Source organism: Lissotriton helveticus, chromosome 6 (assembly GCF_964261635.1).
Source record: "Lissotriton helveticus chromosome 6, aLisHel1.1, whole genome shotgun sequence".
In the NCBI taxonomy this organism is placed as follows: Eukaryota; Metazoa; Chordata; class Amphibia; order Caudata; family Salamandridae; genus Lissotriton; species Lissotriton helveticus.
In genome coordinates, this window is record NC_136067.1 from 789,522,477 (window position 1) to 789,550,418 (window position 27,942).

Below are 27,942 nucleotides of genomic sequence, written 5' to 3' on the forward strand. Positions count from 1 at the left end.
CATGGCTGGGAGTTGAAACCCTAGCCTCATCATATAATTTTATACATAGATACTTAAAAAAAACTTCTTTGGAATGCTTGCTATCATATTAAGGATTTGAACAATAGAATGTTGGGAGCTCCATTGCAGACAATGGAGTGCTCCCTGCTTCCATGGGCCGGTAAAGGCCCGCAGAGAAACATTCCAATGTGTTACAAAGGCCACTCGGAACTCGAGGGAATTTAAATCCCGTCAAGCTTCAAGAAGCCTTTGTTTTATTTGTTAGAACATTCTGCCCTCTAGTGGCAGAATGTTCTAATAGCCTTATAGCCCATCGTAGCAGGGCTATACCGGCTATTAAAGTCACATCCTTTGTTAAAGTCCCTAGCCTTTGGCTCGGGCCTTTAACACGGGAGCGGGCCTTTAATAGCTGGTATAGCCCACTACGGTGGGCTATAAGTGTGTATTAGAACATTGGAATGTTGGAAGCTCTATTGAAAACAATGGAGTAGCTCTGGGCTTATAATGGCTGGTATAAGCCCGGAGCTCCAACATACCAATGTTTCTTTGTTCAGAGCTGTGGCTGTGAACAAAGGCTTCAGGGAGCCTGAGGAGATTCTAATCCCCTTGCGCTCCCTAAAGCCTTTATTTTATTTGTTGGAACATTCTGCCCTCCAGTGGCAGAATGTCCTAATAGCCTTATAGCCCTTCGTAGCTGGGCAATATGGCTATTAAAGTCCTGCTCCCTTATTAAAGGCCCTCACGAAGCCCGCTACGGTAGGCTATAAGGCTATAATAAATATTTGACTAAAGTGGCAACCAGGCTTGTTGAAATATTTTGGACTTTCATTTAAATACATCATCGAGGGCATTGAAAAACTAAATGCAGATCTTACCTTCCAATAAATCAAAAATATTACCCAAAATATTCTCCTAAATTCCTAATCTGATGGGGACCATTTGGATCACTCTAAATGACTTTGGGCCAGATGTAGGAGACCAATACCGGTCTGCAACGGCCGATTTCGGCCGTTACCAACCGGTATTTGGGTTTTGTAATGTAGGGGGCCTTTGATTTACAGAATCGGTAAATGTACCGATTCGGTAAATTTACCGATTCTGTAAATCAATATGTAGGTGGCACTGTAATCAGTGCCACAGGCCCTTACCGAATCGTTATTTACCATGGAATACTATTCCATGGTAAATAACGAATTCCTGTGTACATGCACATCTATGCATGTACACCTGTGCCATGTGACACACATACATGCCCTTAGGGCATGTATGTGTGCCACATGGCTCACAAGCCAGAAACAGGGGTGCAACAGGGTGTCAAAGTGACACCCTGTCCCCCTTGCAAAATCAGTATTTTTACCGATTCGGTAATTACCAAATCGGTATTTGCTATTGATTCCTATGGGCTTCAAGGCCCATAGGAATCAATGGCAAATACTGATTCAGTAATTACAGAATCGGTAATTACCAAATCTTACCGATTCGATATTTTTACCGAATTTTTTACCTACATAACAATTACCGATTAGTAAATACGGAATCGGTAAAATACGGTATTTACTATTCTGTAATTTGCTATTACCTACATCTAGCCCTTTAAACCCAATCTTTGATATTCTTAACATGATCCCACAAAGAGTGCCCCAATTCCTATTTATTAATATAATCAATCTAATATGCAAATTTACAAGCAACATCAAAAGATTGAGAATTACAAAAACAAAGGCTCATTTTAACTATAATGAGGATGGAATGAGTCTAGCAGATTTTATTGTGTATTAAACCTAATTTGTGATGACCAAAGGCAACAAATGGTTAATCTCAGAAATTGATAATAGAGAAACACTTTAGTGGCTTTCCATTAAAAAATAAATTAAGGGGCTTTAGTAACGTAATGCCACTGCATACTTTCGGAAACAATTCTTAGTTGGATGTGACCTCAGCAAATATTATAAATGCTGAAAACAATATTATAAATTCAAAAGAAACAAGTGGCCATATTTTAGCATGTTGGGCCATTTAAGGTGTACTCCAGAGTAATGTGATGTCATGCTTTTTACCATGCATGCAGAATTGTATGTGCATTCAGACTAAGGGGCCAATTACGATGTTGGACAGACCTGAGTCTGTCTGACATCGTTTGCGAACTGGGACCGAACAACTTCCTGTCGTCTGTCCCAATGCAGCAATTAGGATGCGACCGAACACTGTTCAGTCACACTCCTAATCTTTACCTTGGGAGCATGCATTCTGAACGGAATGCATGCTCTCATGGTAAAGAGCTGAGGTGCAGGGATCACCAGGGGGCCATAGGTGCCCCTTTGGCCGACATCCAGAGGCCTTGCTCCCATAGGGCCCTGCTGGGGGCACCCAAAGTCAGATTCCCGAAGCCTTTCTGCGTCGAAACGGGCGGCACAGGATGTTTGTATGAATCAGCCATCATAATCCCTCGGGCAGAAAGAGTTGCCTGAGGGATTACTGGCCCCATTCCGCCTGTCGTAAGCCATTTGGAAATCCTGTCTGAGTTAATTTCCAAAATGAATCCAGACAGTAGATTACGATGCCGTAGGAACGGCTCTGACCGAGGGTCACAGCTGTTTCCTATGGCATCGTAATCAGGCCCTCAGTGCTACAGTTTCAATGCATTAGATGAAAAGCCCACCTCTTGGGCTATAGAATGTCATTAGTAGGGACATGATTATTACTCTGTCAGGCTTTGTTAAAATGCATGCATTCTTACCTGTCACATCCCTTTCTGCTTCTTTGTGCTTTTGGTCAGGAGAGCTCATCAGCTCCTTCGAATCTCCATTGTGTTCATGATCATGTTTAATGCCTTTTCACTAGAATCATTTTGTTGCTGAATCAACAAAGCCATTACCAAGGAACTACCAGTATAGGTGGATTATTCATAGAGCTACCTTATTAACATTAGTGGAGACATGTTAACTCTTGTGGTCCAATGTATATACATTGGATTAAATCAAAGTAGTTGCAACTTGCTTACCAACTTTTAGCCTAACCAAAAGTATTTTGCAAACCGAACAATGTACTAATAGGTCAGTTCACAAAACACTGCATTAGTCGTATTTTGGCATACCTCAAGAATAGTTTTGAGGTAGGTTTCAAATTCTGACTCACTACTATTTGATATATTTGCAGGTCTGGTGACATCACAGAATCAGCTGAACACCATGCTTGTGGTTGCTATTAAATTGAACAAATCTTTTTTTAAACAAAATACAGCCCTGTGTGTTAAAGAAAACAGAATGTGTTTAAAAAAATGACAAGCCTCACAAACATTTTTTTTTAAAAACCATCCATTTAGATACTTATTCATCCATTTATTCTTCCATCGACCTTTAGATATACATATATTAAAAACATTTATTTTTCAGACAGACACACATTCACTGGATGATGTCATCAGTGATGTCAATTGAGATGTCATCAGTGATGTCATGAGTGATGTCACTGACCATGTCATGAGTGATGTCATATGTGACATCATCAGCAGTGGATTGCGGGCGCGCGAGTTATAGTTAGCTGAACTAACTATAACGGGGGAATTTCAATGGTTTTGTATGAGTGAAATATCCAGCTAACTATACCATGTGTGAAACCTATGGATTTTTCAGTGAATTTCTAGGGTTTTTTTAAATGCTAAATCCTAACTATAATGTGGCTAAAACCTATGCTTTTTTCAGTGAATTTCAAACGTTTTTTAAATGATAATTTCTAACTTTAACATAACTGAAACCTATGATTTTTTCAGTGAATGTCAAAGGTTTGTTAAATGTCAATATCTAACTACAATATCCCTATAACCTATAGTGTTTCTTAAGTAAAATTTAAAAACACGTGTATACTTTTATAGTAAAAAAAAACTTAACAGTAGTGTTTTTTTCATTATAATTATACTTCCAGGTTTTATGGTATTTATTTTTGGGACATATCCATCTATATTTATCCATATTTAAAAAAAAATAATTGTATATCTATTTACACATATATATTACGGATTTTGTAAAAAAATTAATCTAAAATTAGTATATTTACACATTTATTTTACTGATAAATATGCACTCATGGCTGAAAGACTGAACGTTTTCACTCATGTAAACACTCTTACATGATAAACTATGTACAATCTTCATATTAAAATGTGCAACTTTTATTACACGCGGATATATATTGCTCTTTAAGTATCTTTTCTAAAAGTCTTTTATAGTTTTGACCCTTTTACTTTTAGAACAACAGACCTATTGCCCTACGACTCATCATTGACAGCATTTACAAACGCTTAAAAAATAATCCAATTTCCGTATTCATGCACAGTTTAAAATAAATAGAAAGAGGAAAATAAATACGTTTCTATTTGTATTTATCTGTAAACATCAGTAAAAACATGAATCAATCAGCCCTACTTATAATTTAAGAATATTTCCAACTTAATTAGCAGTAATTAACATATAAGTGTGGTAAAAGTATGACACAGCACCTATAATAGCTGACTTTCAACAACACAGTTCACAGTTCGATTCAATAGTCTATCAGCATCTTAACCCACCACTATCCCATTGTAAGTAACACCTTGCTTAATCTTCCCAATGCCCCAAGCGCCAGCACACCTTTCCGAGGGTAGGTTTACGATTTACAAATGCTAGCATTTTTTAAATTAAGAAGCATAATAATAACAAATATTAATCCTTTTTTTCTTCTTCAATTGTTAACAAGATCTTTTTTATGTCTTCTATTTAGATGTTTTTAATCATGAAAATGATATGATAGGATATGATATGATTTGCATTTGTATAGCGCACTATCACTCCAAGGAGCATATTGGCGCATTGGCTCAACCAGCTGTAAGATGACTCGCAGCTGTACTGTCCACCGATGTAATGATCTTTACACTAATGCTTTACAAGCTGGATCCGAGAGACTGTATATCCAGGTCTTGAGCGATTTTCTGAAAGTTTGTTCTGATGTAATCTGCCGCAGATGATGGGGGAGTTTGTTCTACGCCCTAGCGGCAATCACTACCAGGGATTTACCTCCCTTCGGGGAAAGTCTAAATTTAGGGACAGTAAGTAGGTTGGCTGTAGCGGACCTAAGGTTTCGGGCGGGATGATATCGTGCAAAGTTTTTCCGTTAAATCTGGCCCTGCATATGAAAGGCCCTATATGTAATAATTAGGACCTTAAACAAAACGCGTTTGTGAGTGGGAAGCCAATGAAGGGCATCTAGTGCAGCCATGGCAGAGGACTTCCTGGGCCACCTAAGTACCAGGCGGGCGGTAGCATGCTGGACCATCTGAAGCCTGTGAAGGGCCGCTTTATTCGACCCTGCATTCGACCCTGCATACAAGCTATTACAGTAATCCAGCCTTGATGTAATTAGTGCTACCGCCACTGTACGCCTGGCTGCCAGGGGAAGCAGATCGAAAAATTTCCTCAGGCCCTTTCTGATGTTAAAACATTGTAGTGTAGCTCCTATTTTCCCAATAGGCTCTGCGCATTGGAATAGTACCTACAGCAGTAAAGGCCTAGGCCAGACGTTAACTAGGTCTACTACTGTCGATACTAGACTTAATTTTTGGGTTTGCCAGCTAAGCTCAGAGTTCGCTAGAAACTTTCTCGAATGTTCAAGGAAGGAATTAACTCCCCTGATTAGACAAGAAGGGATTTAGTTTCTGACAACCATAGAACATGACAACTTTGCTCTCCCCTAATCAAGAGTCAATCTCAAGAGTCGTGTGAGCACAAGGCAATTATTTTACTCAGTCAGTACGTGCATTCTTAGTCTCATCAGAATGTAGAGAAAAGGAAGAGACGGGCGTGTTCAATAAAAGATGTTATTTATTGATCAGTCTCTTTTCTCGTACAAGAGAAATGGATCGATATTATTGCAATACTTATAGTTAAGTAAAGTGCATACATTAGAAGCAATAGTATAAAATAATACTGTAAAAACATTGATATGGTTTCTGAGCCATATGATGTTTTAAAATGATTAAAATATATTTACATACACATATACATTGGACTAAACGTACTCAACTGGTGTTTCTAAATACGCCTACCCCGTGTACCTGACCTAAGTCTAATGCGTGGGCGGGAATAGAAAGTTACAGTTTAAGTTAAGTTTGTTTTTGCAAAGTGAATAACTAAAGAATTCTCTAGGAGGGGTTATTCAGTTCTGTACCTGGAATTTAGGATGGATGAGGAATGGTATCTCTTTCTCTGCTCTCGATATTCCAGGCTGCCTGCGAGGGCTACCCGGAAGCGCCGGTGCTGGGTCTCTCGGCTTGAGATAGCAGCGCGTCTCTCAGCGCGTCAGGAAGGCGGGGCTGCTGCCTGCGGGGTCTGCTTCTGCTCTCGGCTTCGGCAAGTATGGCTGCTCCGTCTTGTCACCACGCGTGTGTTTGCATAGGGCAAGGTCGGCAATATTTATACCTTAAAGGTGCCGGGATTGACGTAAGGATGGACATAGGTACGTCAATAAAGATGTCATACGACTTGCTCGTTAGCACATTCTTTACTAAAGTTCTCTGTGAAATCAAAACAATGGCCGCACGGATTATCCAGGTTGTCATAGGTTTGATTTGTTATGAGAACGTCGTATGCCTTATCAGGGGCTGGAGGAATGTCGCTTGTCTAATTAGATCTCAAGCGTTATGACCTAATCAGATAACACGTTCCTGTGCCGTAGTGTGACTGCGTCAGATAACGGTATCTGCATCATGGGGGATTTCTTGCCTCATGGGCTGACTGTTAGTTGACTAGCTAGGTAGTTTAACCAGAATAGGGTCAGGAATAGGGGGATCGATTCAGAACCTATAGAAATACACGACACCCACTCCACGCTAACTATGGTCATATCTACTAATCTATGCATAGTATAACATAGTACAACATACTATAGAGTATAGTGTATACCTTACCACCCCAAAATACATAAATGCATTTTGAAATTTTCAAATATACTGAAAAATTGCAGTCATATATATTGTATGCACTTAAGCTATGAATTAAATGCAAAAGTAAACATGCATTGTTATGCATTATTGCTTTTTGGTATATGAGAAATACACATGAAATGGCTCTTAATATGGCTATACAGAAAAAAAGTCGAAACCATTTCATCACATAAAATATATTGTGAACATACCAGCGGGCAGCTAAAGTCTATATAAAGTCTATAAAGTATCTAAAAAAATAGAAATCTTAGTTCTCTAGGAATAGTTTCTTACTTTAAGCAGAAGATCAGTGTCCCGGGAAAAAATATATAGAAAAATATTTTAGGGGCTTGCTGAAAAAAGTTGCTGTCCGTGAACTGGATTGTAATTGTTCATGTGACTTTATTTTTAAAGTTGAAGGCCGAATTCAGGGAACGCCGTGTGCGAGTTTACTCAAAAGTCTCTATTTCTGTTCCGGAGAGAACATCATATCATTCAGGCTTTCGAAAAAACTGTCAACAGCTTCATGGGAAAGTTCCTCTAAGTCGGAAATAGGGGTAACCATGCATTCGTGCGCATGATTGTCTCCATTGACATTCTGATTTGCATTGCTGACAGAAGGTCGTACCTGTTCGATGCTGCTTTCATCTTGAACTTCACTACTCTTCAATCGCAGTGGTGAAGATTCCAGGAATGCCGTCATCAGAATTGGCAGCCTTTGAGGGCAGCACAGTGCGTGAACCTTGGTAGGAACCAGCAGTGTATCTGCATCCACCGGCGCATCCGATTGTAGCGTCAGACAGGTGTCTAACACGCATTCTTCTCCGCATAGCAGACACCTTAGTACAGGTAAAACACACCTTTGCCACATTGGTCGAAATGATAGAAACCAAGTCATGTTTAGGTCTCTAAGCCGGGAGAGTCCCAGGATTTTTGATATCCGGTCCCGGTATCCAATGGCTAGGATCGTTTCTTCCATTGTCGTCAGAGTTTGATCTGTGACATGGGTTGCCATAACGAAAAATAAGGACTAGGAATAGGATTCCTGCAATTAGTCCCAGGATCAGGGGAAGTCCGCCAAAAATCGAATGGACGAAATCTGGAAAAATACCCAGTATGGCTTTGAATGGTGTTAATGCCATCGAAAATACTGTCTTAAATACCTTTGAGACCCCAGTGGTATCAGAAATATTCAAGATTTCGCTTAGGATTTCCGCGAAATGTACGGGGGAATTAGTTGATAGTAATGTATGTATCTCTGCAGTCGTCCTTGCGACTTGTAGATCATACGTTTCTTTTGATGACGTGAGCCTTGTAGGCGTCTGAAGAAGCACTGTTTTCATTCTGCTTAAAGTGTCTATTCGAATAGAAGTAATTTTTAAACCGGGCCATGCCCTTGCCTCCCTGTCTGGAAAGGAGCTGGGGAACAAAGAACGTCCACAGCACTTGACCTTCGCTGTCGTAGTGACGAGATAAGGAGTCCCGGGCATAAGACTGCAGCATCTGCGGTCTACAATAAGAATGTAACTCCCATTATAGAGTCTTTGAAAGAATGGTTCTATTTCAGTTGCAGGTGCGCCTTGCTGGTGACATGAAAGGTTGTATGAATTCCCTTCACAGGCTCCGTGCAAACTAATACCGTTACATAGAAGCGTGCCGCTTAGTGACATAGCACAATTGTTGCCACTAAGAAACACTTTCTGTCCTTTATTACTGATACATGCATGTGAATAGGGCAGGTTCCATGTTGTTTTAAGGTACCCCTTTCCCAATTTCTCGTACATGCCAGCCTGTATATATTTTTGGCAGTATTGAAACCTGAAGGTTGAGATTGGAATATTTATGATTCCGTGGATTATCCATTCACTGACAGGTCGTTCTGACATTGTCATTGGTAATCTTTCTAGTTTTTCAATGCTCAAGATTGTATAATCAGCACCCTTCTGCGCCATACCGATTTGTCTATCAGTAAGGTTAAAGATTTGGAATAGTGACGTTGTGTTGATTAAACGCCAAGGCACGTAGCCTGAACGCAGATTTTGTAACGTCCAGCCAAGCTGTACAATAGAACGCAATTGTGACTGACCATGTTGTAATAACAGTAAGTCTTGCGATAATATATCGATTGCTGAAGACACAATGCTGTCCAATGAAAAAATTCTGGAGGACAGAGTCATTAACCCATTGTCCACTACAGAAAGTGATTTTTCCAAATTAATAAGGTCAATTTCCCGTATTCTTTCTGCTGTCTCAATTTGAGTAACCTTCCAGGCCTCATTGTATGCTGCGTATACAGAGGCTGCTATGAAACGCTTTTGACGCTGTTTGCGTGGTCCCAGTATGAAATCACGCAAGTCAGCACCATCAGTAAGTAAAGTTAGGTGTTGCTTAATTTCAGGCAGTGTGGAAGTTTGTAGCCATTGAAGGCATAATTTGCCCACACTGTAGGTTGTTATTATCCCTGGGTGATGTCTTTGGGGATATCTAGGGTCTGGCCTGGTCATTTTGAAACCCTGTGTTTTATTCAGGAATCTATCTTGACAGTTATTTGTATCTGTGGGCCAGATCAACCATTGTTTCCAATCAGGATGTGTTCTGTTTTGGTTAAGTATATGGTTTATGTCTATTTCTTCATCTGTATCAGAGTTATTGCTAAACATTGTTGGCTTTGGAATAGACAGGTTATTTAAATCTTTGATTTTGGCTAAGCCAAGACAGGTGGTTTGTTGGACAGTGTCATTTAAAAATATCATTTGTTCTGGGATCATGCAGGCTCTAAACAAAGCTTCTAAACCCTGTACTTGCCATTCTTTCGTCCCCCAAACACTTTTCAAATCAACATTTTTGTCCCAATAATCAAATCCAAAAGTATTCATTTTTTCAAAGAATGAGTCAGAATAAATCAATTTTGTGTTGGTTATCATGGTTTTGGTCCCTGTCTTGTTTGACAATTTAAAATAAAATGTTTCCGCATTACTTGTGTTAAAACCTGAAAAATATGAATATTTGCCATACACGGTTCTTGAGCTCCCTTTTGGAGGTGTAGCACAATGTTCCCATTGATTAAAATGTAAAACATTTCTAGGTTGTGCAGATTTATGGTTATAGCAGTACATGCTGTCATAATTTGTAGAACCCTGCAAATAATCATGTTTTGTAAATTTAGCAGACATTACTAAGTCAGACATCATATTGTTAATACTTTCAAAGTCCCAATCATCAGCAAATGAGTTTGGTTTTGCAAAGTCACTCAAGGAGATCTTGATTTGGTGTGGATATTTCAGGATCTCGACCGGACCATAAATTTCATAGTCAGTGTTGTCCCAGGCTACCCCACCAGGTATTGGAATTGCTGTGAAGTTGGCTGAAGAAAGTTCTGAAGAAAGTTCTCGTTTCTCGACGTGTGAAGATGTGTGTGGTTTGAGGACCAAGTTGATGTTCTGACTTGCTGTGTCCATTTTAGCATATTTTCCCTCAATGAAGCGTCCCAAGGTAAATACCATGATGAGCCAAAGTATGAGGATAAATGCACCAAAACCCACCCAAAATTCAATCCATGGAGAAATCAGATATGTTTCTTTTAGTTGTTTCAAAAGTTCCTTTGCTTTGTCTTTAAAGGATTTTGGTGATGGCTGTGTCTTTTGTTCACTGAAGCCGTCAGAGGAATCATCGAAGTTGATGAAGTAACCAGATGCAGTTCTATCAATTGTTCCAATTGGTTCAGGATTTTTGTTTCTTGCATTTTCACTTGGAACTTCATTGTAGATTGGTGTGTCTCTGCTAAATGTTTTTATTTGGGTTTTCAGAGGTCTGAGTTCTATTGCATTGTTGCATAGTCCTTGTTGTTCTTCTTTAGGCGTTTCGAATGTGATGAGCCTCTTTGTTAGGACCTCTGTACTGGTAGCAAACCTTGGTGTTCTGCTACTTATTGGGAGTCCACTTGGCCTACTGTTTGTTAGCGGCCACATGTTGTGGTTTTACCAGGTCGATGGATACAACTCGGTTCTCCTTTTTTCCAGCAAGTGGCGGTAGTACAACTGATCTTGTCCCGTTGACAGACAAGACAGGAACTGCTTTTCTGTAAGAAGGCCCAAATTCCTTCTTTACCGCGATCTTCTCCCTGACTAGATCCCCGACTTTTGGAATCCAGACAGGTCTTGCTGGGACAGGTGGTGAATCTTCAGTGGTCGTTGGCTGTTGTTTCAACTGTATGTTGCTCAGGTCTTTTCTTGTTTTGTTTAAGTCCTGCAAAATAGCCAAACGGTCTTTGACATCAAAGCTTTTTTCTGTTACCACTGAAGTCTGACTATCAAGGTCAGAGATCAACATCCTAGTTCCGAATAATAATTCGTACGGACTGAATCCCTTCAGAGAATTTCTTGGCAAGTTATTTAGACTACGTTGGACACTTATTAGATGTTTGACCCACCCAGCTCCCGAACCTAATATCCTTTCTATTATAGATTGCTTTCTGTCTTGGTTTTTTCTTTACACCATCCCATACCCTCAGGAAGGAAGTGAGAAGATTCCCGCTGGGCTGTGCTCATTTGGCCATTCTTTCCCCCCCCCAGGCTGGATTGCCTGAGTGAAAAAAAATGGTCGAACGTAGCATGCTCTTAGCGTATATGCCATTTAGACTCGCAAATCTTGTATAACAGTCCGGACGTCAGCCGAGTGCTGTGGATCTACATTATAAGTGGGAACTAGCCTGTATATGTTAATCGCAAGCCATTCTTTTTGCTGGTAATATTATCTGCCTTGATACGACGAGGTATTAAACTGCTTCTCTCCCCACTGCGATCTCTGTTGCAGTTTGGGCAGTTTTTTACAAACATGGTGTAGTGCAGGCTCATGCCTGGCCACCAGTACCGTGATTGTAATTCTTCCAGAGAATCTTTTAATTTATGGTGTCTGAGACCCTCGCCCATGTGTGCGTCTGCGATTAACAAGTTTCTCCTGTCCATGTTTGGAATCACTCTATCCCCCACTCCAGGGATTCGAGCAAAAGGAATGGAGTTTGCATCTATGATGTATGTGTAATTGAGTGGATAGTTGATCGGTAACGCTGAGCAGTCGCCTTTTGATGACGTTTTCACCGCCAGCAATGTTTCGCCGTCAATGCATTTTAATGTACGCTTTTTCCGATCTACGGGAGCCGGTTTCAGCCAATGAATTCCCTACAACGTGAACGCCATCACGCTGGTGACTCAGTGAGTGTGTCACGTGAGTCTTTGGTAGTTCTTTTTTCAAAAGAGCTACCTGTTCCCAGAGCAGTCTCTGCTTTATTGGTGCATCCGTGTCATCTTTGTAACCGTTCTGAATCCAGGTCTGCAAATCCTTGTTATATGCTTTGACGCAGAAATATGAATCTGACACTATAAGTGTCGGGAATTCGCGATCCGCATTATCTAGCGCCATTTTCAAAGCTAATATTTCAGTTTGTAGTTCTGAATTAGTTTCTACTGAATGTGATTTTGTTAATAGAGGTCTTAGTTTACCTCCGTGCCACACTTCTTTTGTAATCTCACACGTGGGATTGTATGCATGTTCTCCCCAAACGGAGGGTTGAGCATGTCCGTCTGTATGGATTACACAGGCGTAATGTCGTAGAGGCAGAATGTCGATTGGCAGAGGATACGTCTTTTCATATTTTAGATTTTTTAATTCTTCTAGTTCTGAATCAAAGAAGTAATATACTTTGTCCGTTGTGATTGAATTTACCCATTGTAACCATTCTGGATCCAATGTTGTTGTTGGTAAATTACACGGTGTTGTTAATGCCTCAAAGGCTGATTCAGCTGTTCTGACTGTGATATGTCTACCGTCAGCTATGTCTTTTTCTCTAGCTATTGCGGTTTGAACTGCTTGAACAATTTTTCCTTTGTTGTTGAATCTCTGTTCAGCTTTTGTGTACAAATGTGATTTGAATGCAATTGGTACCTTATCTCCCTCATTAGAGGTTAGGTATGTGAATCCGCATCTCCCTGGGATGACTCGGATCACAAGGTTGCGTGTATTATCACGGGTTTCTAATTTTGTTTTAATTAGCATGTCTGTTTGTAAGGATCTCAAAATTTCTGTGTGTGTTTGAGTCCAACTGGATCTTTTAAAGTCTGGTTTAATTAGATCATAAAGGGGTTTGACCCTTTCTGCGTAATTTGCAATGTATGTTCTTCCGAAATTTAGGAAGCCTAGAATTGACTGTAGGTTTTTTAGTGTTTTAGGAGCTTGGATTACGGCACATTTCTCTAGGAAATTGTCTGCCAGGCTTTTACCTTCACTTGATAACTCATATCCTAAGAATAGGACCGTCAGATGGGCAATTCTGGACTTTTTGAAGTTGAATTTGTAACCCTCTGCAGCGAACCCAAGTATTATGGTGTTCACTCTTTTCAAGTGAGTATCCAAGTCATCATCTGTTAAGTAAATGTCATCGACATAAGATAATGCTTCATCATCATATTGTTGTAGTAATTCTGTTACTCTCGCTGAGAATACCCCCGGGCTATTCTTGTACCCCTGGGCTAACCGACAGAATTGTTTTTGAGTGCCATTTACTGAGAATGCAGTTAAATATCTGCTCTCTGGTGCTATGTTTTGACAAAAGAATCCGTTGGAGATGTCCAAGGTTGTTTTGTATTTTTTGCGCACTATGTTATTCATTAGTGCAGCACTGTGTGAGTTTTGCACTGCAAAAGTTTTGCAACATGTGTTAAGGTGTTGGTAATCCAAAACTAGACGGTACGAATTGTCCGGTTTGGAGACCGGAAACAAAGGATTGTTCATTTGTGAGGTGCAAGTTTCAATCACCCCCTGGTATTCTAGCTGATCTAGTATTTCATTTACTTGTTTTTTAGCTTCTTGCTTAATTGGGTACTGCCTTTGTGCAGTAGGTTGTGATTTTAACTGGATTTTGTGAGGAGGAGAATCCTCATCCCATCCTACATGATTTTTATATAAAGCAGGTGCTAAGGCCACTGCCCACTTTCTAGCAAGTGTGTATTTTTTATGAATCGGTATTTGATTCGAGAAGGCAGGCATAATTACTTCTTCGCCATGAGGGCACTCCCTGACAAACTCTGGTGGCCAGTCTTTTTCAGCAAGAAGGATGTCATAGCCCTTGGAGAGGTTATCCCAAAATAGTCCCCTAATTTTCCTAGTCTTATCTCCCTCTATACGTAATGTTATCTCGTATATCTTGTGGGGCTTGCTAACTCTGGTGTCTGCAGTTTCCACTTGAAGATATTCATTCGTGTCCACTGTCTCCAGATGATTCATAAGGACTTTGCGAGCTATGCTCACCTCTGCTGCGCTGTCTAGCATTGTCTGAGCCCACTCTCCGTTTTTCAGTTGTGTCCTCAGTATTCTCGGCATTGTTAACTACCTTGATACTGGCTACCTTCTTTTTGGGAAATTGTAATTTCTTTTTCAGTTGAGCAGGTTCCTTGTCTTTGGACTTGGCGTGCTCTTCTGATCGTCCTCTTCTTTCCGATTTCTGCGAGGAATTCTGAAAAGATTGAGAGGGACGTGTATCAATGTCTTGATATCTATCAGGTTTTTTAATATTATCCCTATTTCTAAGGTTATATCTATTCCCAGAGGGTTCACTCTGGGGTGACCTTTGTCTCGGGTTTGGAGATTTCTCTCTTCGCCTAGGAGACCTTCCTCTGGACTGGAATTTCTTCTCTTTAGGATTGGATTGTTTGTTTCCATCCCAGTTCTTTTTTGGTGAATTATTATTATTAAAAAATATTTTTTCTGGACTTGTAGTCAGTTGCGGTTTTACTGGTATTCCACCTAGACTATCTCTGCCTAGTTCTTCATAGGATTTTTCTATGATTCTGGCAATTTCAGCTGGTTGGTCTGCTATATCTGTCTCTTTTAACCTCTGGCGGATCGCCACGTTTGCTGCTTCACCCTTTATATTGGCTAGTAATATAGCCGAGACCTGCTTGAAGTCTTTTAGTAATTTCATACCAAGAGTTAAAGCAGGTTCTGGACCGTATTCATCTTGAATTTGTTTTAGCACATCTGGTATTACCGAAATGGATGGAACACCGTGCGTTTTTGTGTAGATGGAAGCAAAGACTGTACCCCAAGTGTCACAGTCCTCAATGTGTGGTGCGATTCCCATTGGGAGACATATAGTCAGAATTCTGTGTTTTTCCAATGGGGTGGTGTCAGGAAACACCGCCTCTATTTGGGTAATTTTCTGTGCCAACCAGAATGGTATTTGTTCCCGTTTAGCTGGAACTTTACCTAGGCAGGATTGGATGTTCTGTGGTGTAATTTTATTTGTGTTCCCCTGGTGAGGGGTCAGCTGTGGAAGTTTAATCGCTGGCTGAATTGTTGAAGTCCGCATTACATACTGAACTAATTGTCTGTGAATTTTTAGTAGTTGTTTTAGCTGTATTAGCAGCTCTGCTGCAGGCATTCTTTCGATGTCTGGATATGGTGTGTATCCGGCTAGGACCGGCCACGTTGCTCCTGGTCTTCCTAAAGGACCGAGCCTTGTAATGTGATTATTATGTTTTAGGGCGCCATCAAATAAGAGCAAATGCTCTTGGAATTTGAGTGGTACTTCCACCTCCTCGAAAGGAGTGTACTCATTAGGAGGTTCCTCTACTTTGTAATAGTGGAAGTACTTTGTTATAGTATTAGCTGCTGGAAAATGTATCCATGTATAGTATACCTCTGTCTGCCGATATTCGTGTGCCTCGATTACGAATATGACTGTGCCACCTCTAGGTGTCAGTCCATTTTCTATAAGTTTTAAGGTTATAGATCTCCTTTTGGCGACCGGAATGAGTATTATATCCGCGTCTGCTGCTTGCATGGTAGCATCAGCATCTGCTATTTCAGTAGCTAATCTAGTAACCTCTCGTTCTTCATCGCTGTTCATTTTGCTGACAGGATGGTATTATGTTTATTTGTAGATCAGGTTTCTTTATGGAAACAGAGATTAGATGCACAATATTTTGGAACTGTTTTATCCTTCAACGTTGACTAGACCAAGAACCATACATAGGAGTTCCCTCCTGCGAGGTTTTGGAGGATATTATAACCTTTCACCCACTCCAGACGTCTTTGGAGTATTTGGGAAAAGGGGTCTGAGTGAGAAAGCACGACTGAGTTACTCTAAATGTCTTACGTTAGTTTTATCGCCCTTTCCAAACGCGTTGGGCGCCATGTAGTGTAGCTCCTATTTTCCCAATAGGCTCTGCGCATTGGAATAGTACCTACAGCAGTAAAGGCCTAGGCCAGACGTTAACTAGGTCTACTACTGTTGATACTAGACTTAATTTTTGGGTTTGCCAGCTAAGCTCAGAGTTCGCTAGAAACTTTCTCGAATGTTCAAGGAAGGAATTAACTCCCCTGATTAGACAAGAAGGGATTTAGTTTCTGACAACCATAGAACATGACAACTTTGCTCTCCACTAATCAAGAGTCAATCTCAAGAGTCGTGTGAGCACAAGGCAATTATTTTACTCAGTCAGTATGTGCATTCTTAGTCTCATCAGAATGTAGAGAAAAGGAAGAGACGGGCGTGTTCAATAAAAGATGTTATTTATTGATCAGTCTCTTTTCTCGTACAAGAGAAATGGATCGATATTATTGCAATACTTATAGTTAAGTAAAGTGCATACATTAGAAGCAATAGTATAAAATAATACTGTAAAAACATTGATATGGTTTCTGAGCCATATGATGTTTTAAAATGATTAAAATATATTTACATACACATATACATTGGACTAAACGTACTCAACTGGTGTTTCTAAATACGCCTACCCCGTGTACCTGACCTAAGTCTAATGCGTGGGCGGGAATAGAAAGTTACAGTTTAAGTTAAGTTTGTTTTTGCCAAGTGAATAACTAAAGAATTCTCTAGGAGGGGTTATTCAGTTCTGTACCTGGAATTTAGGATGGATGAGGAATGGTATCTCTTTCTCTGCTCTCGATATTCCAGGCTGCCTGCGAGGGCTACCCGGAAGCGCCGGTGCTGGGTCTCTCGGCTTGAGATAGCAGCGCGTCTCTCAGCGCGTCAGGAAGGCGGGGCTGCTGCCTGCGGGGTCTGCTTCTGCTCTCGGCTTCGGCAAGTATGGCTGCTCCGTCTTGTCACCACGCGTGTGTTTGCATAGGGCAAGGTCGGCAATATTTATACCTTAAAGGTGCCGGGATTGACGTAAGGATGGACATAGGTACGTCAATAAAGATGTCATACGACTTGCTCGTTAGCACATTCTTTACTAAAGTTCTCTGTGAAATCAAAACAATGGCCGCACGGATTATCCAGGTTGTCATAGGTTTGATTTGTTATGAGAACGTCGTATGCCTTATCAGGGGCTGGAGGAATGTCGCTTGTCTAATTAGATCTCAAGCGTTATGACCTAATCAGATAACACGTTCCTGTGCCGTAGTGTGACTGCGTCAGATAACGGTATCTGCATCATGGGGGATTTCTTGCCTCATGGGCTGACTGTTAGTTGACTAGCTAGGTAGTTTAACCAGAATAGGGTCAGGAATAGGGGGATCGATTCAGAACCTATAGAAATACACGACAACATGTGCCTGCTACCACTCCTGCTTGCAGTTTAAATGATAGGGCATCATCAAACTTGATCCCTAGGTTTCGCGCTGCCGTGATTGTGCTGGGGGGGGCTTCCGCATCCTCTGGCCACCATTTATGAGGGGAGAATGAATTGTTAAGTCCAAAAGGTAGAATTTCCGTTTTACCGGAATTGCACTTCAGGTGGTTATCTCTCATCCACGCGCGTGTCGCGGATAGACAGTTTTTAAGGTTTTGTTCTGCGTTCCCCATATCCTTATCAAGGACCAGGACCAACTGTGTATCATCGGCATATGCGATCGTGCTGATGTCAAAGGAAGAGATTAGTTTGATCAGGGGGGCCATATATAGATTGAAAAGTATTGAGCTCAGACTTGAGTCCTGTGGTACCCCTGTCTTCAATACCTTTTCTCCTGAACAGAAGTGCCCTAAAGTGGTTATTTGACGCCTCTGCGTCAGAAAGTTCTTAAGCCACTCCAATACGGTTCCTGCTATGCTGGCTATAGCAAGGCGATCTAAAAGGATAGCATGGGACACCGTATCAAAGGCTTCAGATAAATCTAAAAGCATCAGGACAGCCTTTTTGCCCTGATCCATGGCGGCTCGTATAGTTTCAGTTGTAAACAAAAGGGCCGACTCAGTGGAGTGCTGGGCTCTAAAGCCCGCTTGGTTCATATGAAGTATGTTATTCCCTTCCAGAAATGCAGTGAGCTGCCTATTTATGAATGTTTCCGCCAATTTGCAGAGGGCTAGAAGGAGTGATATAGGGCATAGGTTGGACAAAGTCGTGGGATCTTGGATTTGCTTCTTCTGGAGCGGTTTTACAGCTGCGAGTTTCCATTGTTTCGGGATCTCGTCTGATAGGAGTGATGAATTAATAATCGAATTTATAACAGGATTTGCCTCCTCTATCATGGCTTTTAACAGCACAGGGGGACAAGGGTCAAAAGGAGAACCTGACTTAACTAAGGATATAGCTTGACGAGTATCCTCCAGACTAATCGGGATGAAAGCCCTCAGGAAGGCCATATTAGTACCAGCCTTGGTAATTTCATCTAAATTAGCTGGCTCATATGGAGAAAAATCTTTAGTAAGGTTCTGTATTTTTTGCTCAAAATAGTTAGCTATGGAGTCGCACAGGGTCTGGGATGGTGGAATTTCCTGTGTCATAGATTTGGGGTTTCTGAAAGTATTAACAATTCTGAAAATTTCCTTCTGCTTGTTTTTTGTGGACTCGATAGCAGCTGTGTAAAAGTCTGCCTTTGCACGTTTAATAAGAACATGATAACGCCTCCTAGCTGTCTTATACACGTCATGTTCTTTACTATCATAATAACGACGCTATCTGCATTCAAGTGTTCTAAATTCACCTAGTGCTTCTTTTAGGGTCTTCGAGAACCAGGGGGCAGATTTCCTCTTGGGGCGGGGTCTAGGATCTGAACCTAAGGGATTCATCCGATTCCCTATTTCACTGATCCATTCCCCAAACCGCTGATTATCTATGATGGTGTTTCCCGTCAGGATGGGTTTACTCCCCTTTACCCATCTCAGAAAATCAGGGTGTTCTATGATTTTATGCCAGCAAGGTGTGTTCTTCCTGCTGCTATGTGCATCCTTTTTCATTGCCACGCTGCTATCAACTACAAAGCTAAACGGAATGAATTTATGTTCTGACCAGGTTTGTGTAAGGGGAGGCTCTACTTTAATCGCCTCTAAATTGGAACTGATACAGTCCAATATATGGCCCACCTTGTGGGTGGGGTCTAAAGTTCAAAGGGTTACCCCGAGGAAATTCAGAATATCTCTAAAACAGATTACACTTGGATCAATAGTATCATCCAAGTGAAGATTCAGGTCTCCCATTAATGTAAAATTAGAGAACTTGAGTGTCAAGTTACTCAGCACTTCCCCAATACTTTCTACAAAGTGAGTTGGCTGACCCGGTGGACGGTATACTAGAGCTCCAGCGAAAGTGAAGGAGTCATGGAACTGGAGGCAGAAACAGATGCTTTCTGCTCCCTTAATATCCCCTAGCTCTGTAATCGGGCATGTTAAAGAATCTCGATAAATAATCGCCAAGCCTCACCCACGATGGACTGGTCTATCCAGCCTTTGGATTAAAAAGCCTGGGGAGAGGGCATGTACAATGTCAGGATTGGACCATTCTCTTAGCCATGTCTCGGTGATGAACAGACAGTCCATGAACATGTAGTGCATTTTTGCACATGGATCTCGCGTTTATTAGTCCACCGATTATAATCTTAGGTACCCCTTTCCCCTTTGGTCTTTGGTAGGGTTCTAGTATCTGTTTACAGCCATAACAGCTGATAAGCCCTATCCAGGTGTTACATTGAGAGCCTGGTGACAAGAATTGGGCTGCTTGTTCAGTGACACTATGAGGTCTCTGGGCATTTGATTATTGGAAGATGCCTGGGCAGCGTAGCCCGCCCTTGGCCCGTCCTCGGCGCGGCCGGGCGCAGCCAGGCGCAGACGGGCCGGACTTTGGCTTGACTTCGGCGCGACGGAGGTGTGCCTGCTGATCGCGTCCGCTGCGCGGAGGCATATCCGTCTGCCTTTATACTGTCGCCTGGAGCGCTAGAGCGCTGTAATTTACTCCCCTAAGATGGCCGCTCTTCAATTCAGCGCCTTAGTCTCCTTCTACCTCAGCGCCTATCTTGGCTGGGTGAAAGGTGTCTGCGGGGTGTGCTGGGTGCAGGATAATGTGGGTGAGCAGGAATAAAATACGGCGAATAAAACAAAGTGACAGAAGTACTAAACAAGTAAAATTAAATAGCATACAATGTATCTCCAGGCTTCCGCCTCAGGAGGACAGTCGAGTCTCGCGATGCCCCGCAACTCCCTGCCTTTATACTGTCGCCTGGAGCGCTAGAGCGCTGTAATTTACTCCCCTAAGATGGCCGCTCTTCAATTCAGCGCCTTAGTCTCCTTCTACCTCAGCGCCTATCTCGGCTGGGTGAAAGGTGTCTGCGGGGTGTGCTGGCTGCAGGATACTGCGGGTGAGCAGGATTAAAATACGGCGAATAAAACAAAGTGACAGAAGTACTAAACAAGTAAAATTAAACAGCATACAATGTATCTCCCGGCTTCCGCCTCAGGAGGACAGTCGAGTCTCGCGATGCCCCACAACTCCCTGCCTTTATACTGTCGCCTGGAGCGCTAGAGCGCTGTAATTTACTCCCCTAAGATGGCCGCTCTTCAACTCAGCGCCTTAGTCTCCTTCTACCTCAGCGCCTATCTCGGCTGGGTGAAAGGTGTCTGCGGGGTGTGCTGGGTGCAGGATACTGCGGGTGAGCAGGAATAAACTACGGCGAATAAAACAAAGTGACAGAAGTAGTAAAGAAGTAAAATTAAACAGTATACAATGTATCTCCCGGCTTCCGCCTCAGGAGGACAGTCGAGTCCTCCTGAGGCGGAGAACACAGTTTAACGAGTAACACTTTTTAAACTCTCCAACGTATGTAGATAATAATACCTTATACGTGTGACTATCGAAATTGAAACCTTTACAGCTTCACAGTTTGTAACTTTTCCCAACACGTGCAGAAGTAAAACAGTTCAAATGTGAGCACGTGTAAACTGCAAAACGTGCCATCTAAATAGGCGGAGAGACATCTTCCTTCCGTAGACCACTAAACAACCAAAAACTATTTAAACCACACCCACTGTGCAATTAGTTTTGTTTTCGCGAGTTATTTCTTAGTCGCCAATCTGTGTTGCAGGTTCCGTTTTCTAGCATCGGATTCTCTTTTTGCGTCAACAAACATATTCCGGAGTTGTAAGTTGTTTCAATATGGCATAGACATAGTACTTAGTTATAATTTGTGGCTATTTGTCAATATTTAAACATTTATATCTAGAAAAAAATATTATTGCATGTTTTTCACTTTTTCTCTGTAAAGTCAGCAGCTTGTTTTTAGAAACAGATAGATTATAACAAACATTGCTCCTTTTCTGGCTCCTTTCAGCTTATTTATAGTGACTTTTTATATTATAATATTGACTGTGTACTTCGCTTGAGAGGTGTTGGTGACCCGTCAACGCAAACCCTAAACATATACAATCAACGTCACCATCTTCCACTTGTTATTGTGTTTTCCCCTAGAGATCACATACTGTTAATATGTATATTATAATATAAACATTGATGGTGTTCTCAGTGGAGTTCACGATCCGTCATCACAAAGAGTAACGATAAGTAAGCAACTTTACCGGCTTGCGGTTTTCAGTCTATTTTCCCCTTGTGATCATGTGCTGGGAAAATATATACATATTATTATTCTCATCGTCATGATCTCAGAGGAGTTTATGACCCGACGCCACGAAGATCAAACTTTTTCACCTCCCGGAGAAAAGAAGTTCAGTAAATAATTACCACTCGAAAGTATTTCATTATGGATGTTCTGTTAAATACATAACTTTATTTTCCTTTTCTTTTTACTGTAACAATGGTATCAATCGTTATAATACAATAGATTGTCATATTGCTACAGAGGAGGAATGAGAGATTTTTCAGCGCCATCTGTAATATAACTTTCAAATATTAAAAAGTACTTGATCAGATATTTCTTTCAAGAAACATATTTTACGAAACTGCAGAACAAAAAAATATAGCTATCATGCATACTCTGTTACTTTAAATATTTAATAAACCCTACATTTCTTAATGTTATTTTCTAATTTCTATTCTTATTTGCAGTTCCTATTCACCTTCTCCGTAAAGAATAAATAAGATCTGTACTATATATTATAAGAGTACCATCCTATATATTCTTTAGTGAGTATGTGATTTGTTAGCGGAACAGTCTGCAACCTCTAAGCACTACGACAGCACGTTCCTGAATTGTACAGAATACAAATTTGAAAAGTAATAATGCATACATTTCTATGTAATATGAAGTCACTTGTATTTACCAGTTTTTTACTTGTTCTCTTGATCTCAGATAATGTAGTGCGGGAGTGTTTGTTGTAGCACTTCTATTCTACTTTATCTAAAAGTAACTGATGCGCTCTTCCATCATCAAGAATGTGGGGCAACACTTTTACAAACTGTAGCATAAAAAAGAAGGATATGGCTGCGCTTAACTGATATTTTATGAAATTCCATTTTTAATTGTCACCCCTTTTATATATACAGCGACAGTTTCTGAAGAAAGTTTATTTGTATTTGCTTAATAAAAACTGTTTCAAGCCAGACTGAATTTTTTGCTGCGCAACCACACTTCCCCATCAGGAAAGTTGACACCACATTATAAGTAATAAGTACTCCTAAGAAGTATGTCACCCACAAACTTGATAAAAAAAAAACAGCATAAGACACTGTCACTTTTCGACCGTGATTTATGCACCACACGGCAATTATATAAATGGCCCAAGAAACATATTAAAAAAAAATTCCCTCATAATCCCTCTCCACCACCTTATGGGCACTGTACAGAGTTAATAGTGTTCCTAATCTGCCCTCTACTACTTTCTTTTTCCATACTCCTTTGGAAATGCGTCACAATATCACTGACAACAATCGACCGTTCCCACCCAATAAGGAGCAAACTTGTGCTCGGAACACTTTAGCCAATAAAATGTCCATGTTGTTCCGCACAGGAGGAAGGAATGACTGCCAAAACTTATACTTTTAATGCTTCACATCCAATGAACATTAAGCTTCGTAAAGTCCTGCTTGGAGCACGTTACCCTAATACTCCCCGAACAGGAAGGAATCGCTTACAAAACTTTTCCACTGACTGCTTCTACGACTAACGGATCCTATGAAAAAAAATATAAATCTCCAGCACAGTAACAATTTTAATTACATTCTTCATTGCTCCTATGTCAATCTTCATTGCTCCTATGTCTGGCTCACAGGGCAGTTTATGGTTCAGGCTCTGAAGGGATCAGGTCCCTAATTAGTCTTTACACACCTAACAGAACGCTCCACTCAGCCTCCAGAAATCTGCTCACTGTCCCTAGATTCAGGAGGATGAAATGGGGAGGAAGAGCCTTCTCCACCTTGGCACCTAAGTTATGAAACTCGCTTCCCCCGGAACTTTCCAGCCAACCAACTTTGGCGATCATCCGTTAACTTCTGAAGACCTGGCTCTTCTCTCAGGCTTACTAAATTTTGTGGTATCTGCTGTTCTGTTACTATATGTTTTTATGTTGCATGCGCCTTGATGCCCTCGTGGGTAAGTTTGCGCAATACAAGATATCCTTCATTCATTCATTCATTAGCAACATATTGTGGTGAACTTCTAACGTCTGTGCTCAGGCAAGTGTTCCATGAACTGTTACTATAGTAACAGGCAGAAAGCCATTTGAGGGTAACATTGAAAGGTACTGGCTGTACAAAAACTGTTAAATTTACCCTGGATCCTCTACAAGACAGAAAGGAAAGCAAACTAAAACAAAACACTGTGTACCACATTTACAACCCCCTTGCGCAACTTGCGCGTCCACGCCCCCCCTACAAAATTAAAAGTGTGTGGACCTCAAACCCCGGGAACAACCACTCCCCGGAGATTTCTGTATTATGTGAGAGGGGCTCGGTGGCCCTCCGCCTGGTGCCCTTGAGAGCCCTGGAGACCACCACGCCCAGAGCCGATTCCTGCAGTGTCCCGGGGTACCTACCCCCGGGATACTGCTGTTTGCTGTGAGAGGGCGGAAGTCTTGCGGCTCCCACCCTCCCAAAGCAAACTTAGGGGCCGATTAGGATGCGTCCGTCCGCCACCCCAGAGGTGGGGGGACCGTCCGCAGGGGCAGCGGCGGTCCCTCCGTGCAAATTAGGATGTGACCGCCACCCTGGCGGTCACATCCTGGATATTTAACATTGCGGCGGGTGCAGCTTCAAGCAGCACCCGCCGCAATGTTAAAAGTGCATGTTTAACATTTACATGCACAAAGCGGCAGGCACCGCGCGGTGCCTGCCACTTTGTGCATGTAAATACTGGTGGGTACCATAGGTACCCCCCATGTGCACCCCCCACCCACCTACACCCTGGGGGCCCGCAACGGGCCCCCAAAATCAAAAGTACACATGATTTTCCACGGCGGAAAAACCGCCGCGGAAAAGCATATTTACAAATGCTTCCTAATTTGGCTGACGGTGTCTGATAGACACTGCCAGCCAAATGAGAGCTTTTCCGCCGCGGTTGTAATCCGACCGCGGCGGAAAAGCTGCGGACAGAAACCAAGACCCACCAGCCATCGTAATGCGGCGGTGGGTCTTTGGTGACTCCGCAGAGGATTTTCCGCCTCCTCCGAGCCGGAGGTGGCTTCCGCCGGCCCGGAGGAGGCGGAAAATCCTCCATCATAATGAGGCCCTTAGTTTGAACTTTGAAAGACACAGCAGTGAAATCTGTTCTCACTTTCAAAATCCAAACAAGATTGCATTTCCACATGCAACTTAGCATCTCCCCATGTGTAAAACCAATGCCGGATCCAGAAGGACACGAGGAGTCGGCGGGACCGTGGGGGCATTGTACGCTCCATCTTTTTCTATAGATAGGGTCACATGTGTAGTGACGGATGCGCTGGATGGGTGTGGTGTGGGTGTATACCAGCCATGAGGGACAGTATGTGCCGATCTGACAACTAGACCTGGAACTAAGAAATCACTACAATGGAAATCTGGGCCATTTAGTGTTGTTGTGTTTTCCTGGTAGTGTAAGCACAGTGGTCTGAACCAACGGATTCAGTCTTCATTAATTTACACCTCCCCCTGGGGCTTTTAAATGTTGGGAGGGGGACCGCGCGGCTCGGGGACACTGCAGGAGCTGGTCTTGGGGCGTGGCAGTCTCCAGGGCCTTCGAGGGCTCTGAACATAGGGTCACGCATTCTACCACACACAAAACACTAAAAAGAAGAGAAAGTGATGAGAGATGATTTCTGACGTGTTTAGGCTTCAGAGCCTGGATAATCATTAAATTGGATCTTGCAGAGAAGTGCGTACTTATTCTGGAAGAAGCCTTTTTGGGGTCTTGCAACAGCCCCCGAATTGCCTCTCGCTGCGTGTACATGCAAACATATCTGATTTGCTCGTATGTTAAAAACAGAAACTTTCCACATCTATTTTTGATTGGTTGTGAAGCATTGTAAGAAGACTATGCAACTGTGAGGATTTCCAGGCGCTGGGGGAATATGAGGGGGGATTTGTGCAGCTTTCTTCATTTGAAAAGGCAGGTGTTATGGCTCTTCCTGAATGCTTTCAGTGTAGGGGTTCATCTGATGCTGAGAGGGAGTTATCAGGTCTTGGCCATGATGTACGAGAAGGGTGTGCCTCTTGTCTGGTTATGTCATTACAGAGGATTTCGGCCAAGGCCTGGTCAGAGGAGTGGGCCTCCCTCTGGGCCACCCATTATAAATAAAAACATATCCCCCGGGATTTGGCCCCCCCATCTGCTAATTGACAATAAAGCGGGCTTCTGTTTTTTTTCTTCTTTTTCACAGCATACGCGTACCTTACGCGCATACCGCAACATTTTTTTAAAAATGTTTTTTGCCTAGGGGGTCCTTGTGGGACCCCCTGAGCAGGCCTACGGGGTCAGGGTGTTTCTACCCTGCCCCCTTTGCGTGTTTTTCGCATTTCTTTTGCTGCTTACGGTTCTACTGACAGTACAAAGAAGAATGGGTCCGAGTTATGGTTTAACTAATACATGGAATCAGTTCTGTATTGTATCATACAGACATACACCGCAATGTTTATTTACACCAATTGAAAATAAATTGTTAAAGAAGAAAATAATATTCAGATTTCAAATTGCATTTATTTATGCAAAGTTGTTATTTCTGTACTTTTTTCAACAAGTTATGTCTCGTATATTCAAAAACAATACTTCAATGTAATTGTGAAATCATTACATTCGGAGTGCTCTCTGTGAGGAGGGGAAGGGAAGTGCAAAAGTTGTGAGGGACTGGGTAAAGGTGGTGTGACTTTTCAAGAACATCACGTTAAAATCAAAGAACGCCTTTACAATCGAATTGGTGAAGAGGTTCCCAATTTACATCACACATAGGTTAGATTAATTTTTCTTTTGGGTCCTATGGTGTGTTCGTTTGGCGTAGTCTACGTTTCGACCCCCATGTACGCTAAAGGGTTATTCATGCCTCATGTTGGGGTCTTCGTCAGGACAGTGAATAGAGAGCCTATAAGGTAATGCGAAGGCTAAGGTTAGATTGCTGTGGTGAATTGTCTTTATATTCAATTAGAGAAATAGAAGTTACATACATCAGTGGACGCTCGTCGGTTCTACTGAGGCACAAGATGGCTGCCAACACTTCCTGGTTTGAAGTGTTGACAGACAGTCGACAGCCAATTAGCATGCAGCTCGTTCTCGTAATGGTACGCACACTATCCTCGGACAGTACTGGTACGGTACTTCGTCTATAGATATATCTATGATTTTATTTTAGATTTTCTCAGAAACTACTGAACGGATTTACACCATTTAACAAAAAGCGTAATATGATAACCACACTCTACCTTTTTGCCAAATTTGGTATAATTCCGTTCAGCAGTTTGGGCTGTAGCCCTTCTTAAAGGTCCCTGTGGAAAATTGCATGGAGAAAACACGTTTTGAGACCCCCTTTTTTCTCGGCCCCCGCTTTACAAATCACCCTTAGGGAAGGAGCGGAGTGGAGCAGGCCATTTTCTTGGAGAATTTTGTGTTTATTCGTCGACCGGCGCCAAAGTTATTCCAATTAGAATGTCGCAGATTTCCTATGGAAACTAGGTCCTAACTATAAATACATACTGGCGACCGCCAGTAAGTAATACATATACATATACATATACATATATATATATATACGTGTACATAAATATATGAATGGTAAATCTATACTTATATATGTGCACCTACCTTCTCGATGTTTTGGTCTTCAATATTTTTGACACAGTATTCTGTCCACATGATATTTTTGGTTCCGATATTCTGTCAGTGAGACTTACAAATGTTAGTAGAAGGGAGTTACATCAAAACTAATAGTTGGTTGCTTGAGAACAACTACGTGCCACCAATGGTAAGCTCTATTAACACAAATAGCATAAAGTGTTGTGTTGCTTTTGGCAACTTTCTAATGAAAATCATGATTTGCATTTAAAAGTAAATAGCACCGCAATGCTTTGTGATGAGCTTGCTTTACAAATGCATCACAAAACCAGCACAAAGTGTTGGTAAATCTGGACCTATGTGTAATGAGTGTGTGAGTCTATCAATAGAACCCACATTTGTTGACAAGGTGTACAAAAGAATGCCTTTATGTGGAAAAAGTTTTTGTGGGAAATATTTTCTAGGTAAACAAAAAAGGGAGGCAAAAAAGTATATGTGGACAATCAGCAAGTATGGTTCAAATAAAAGATGCACAGAATTAAGTAACAAAGCTTTCCTGACACTTGCATTATACAAAA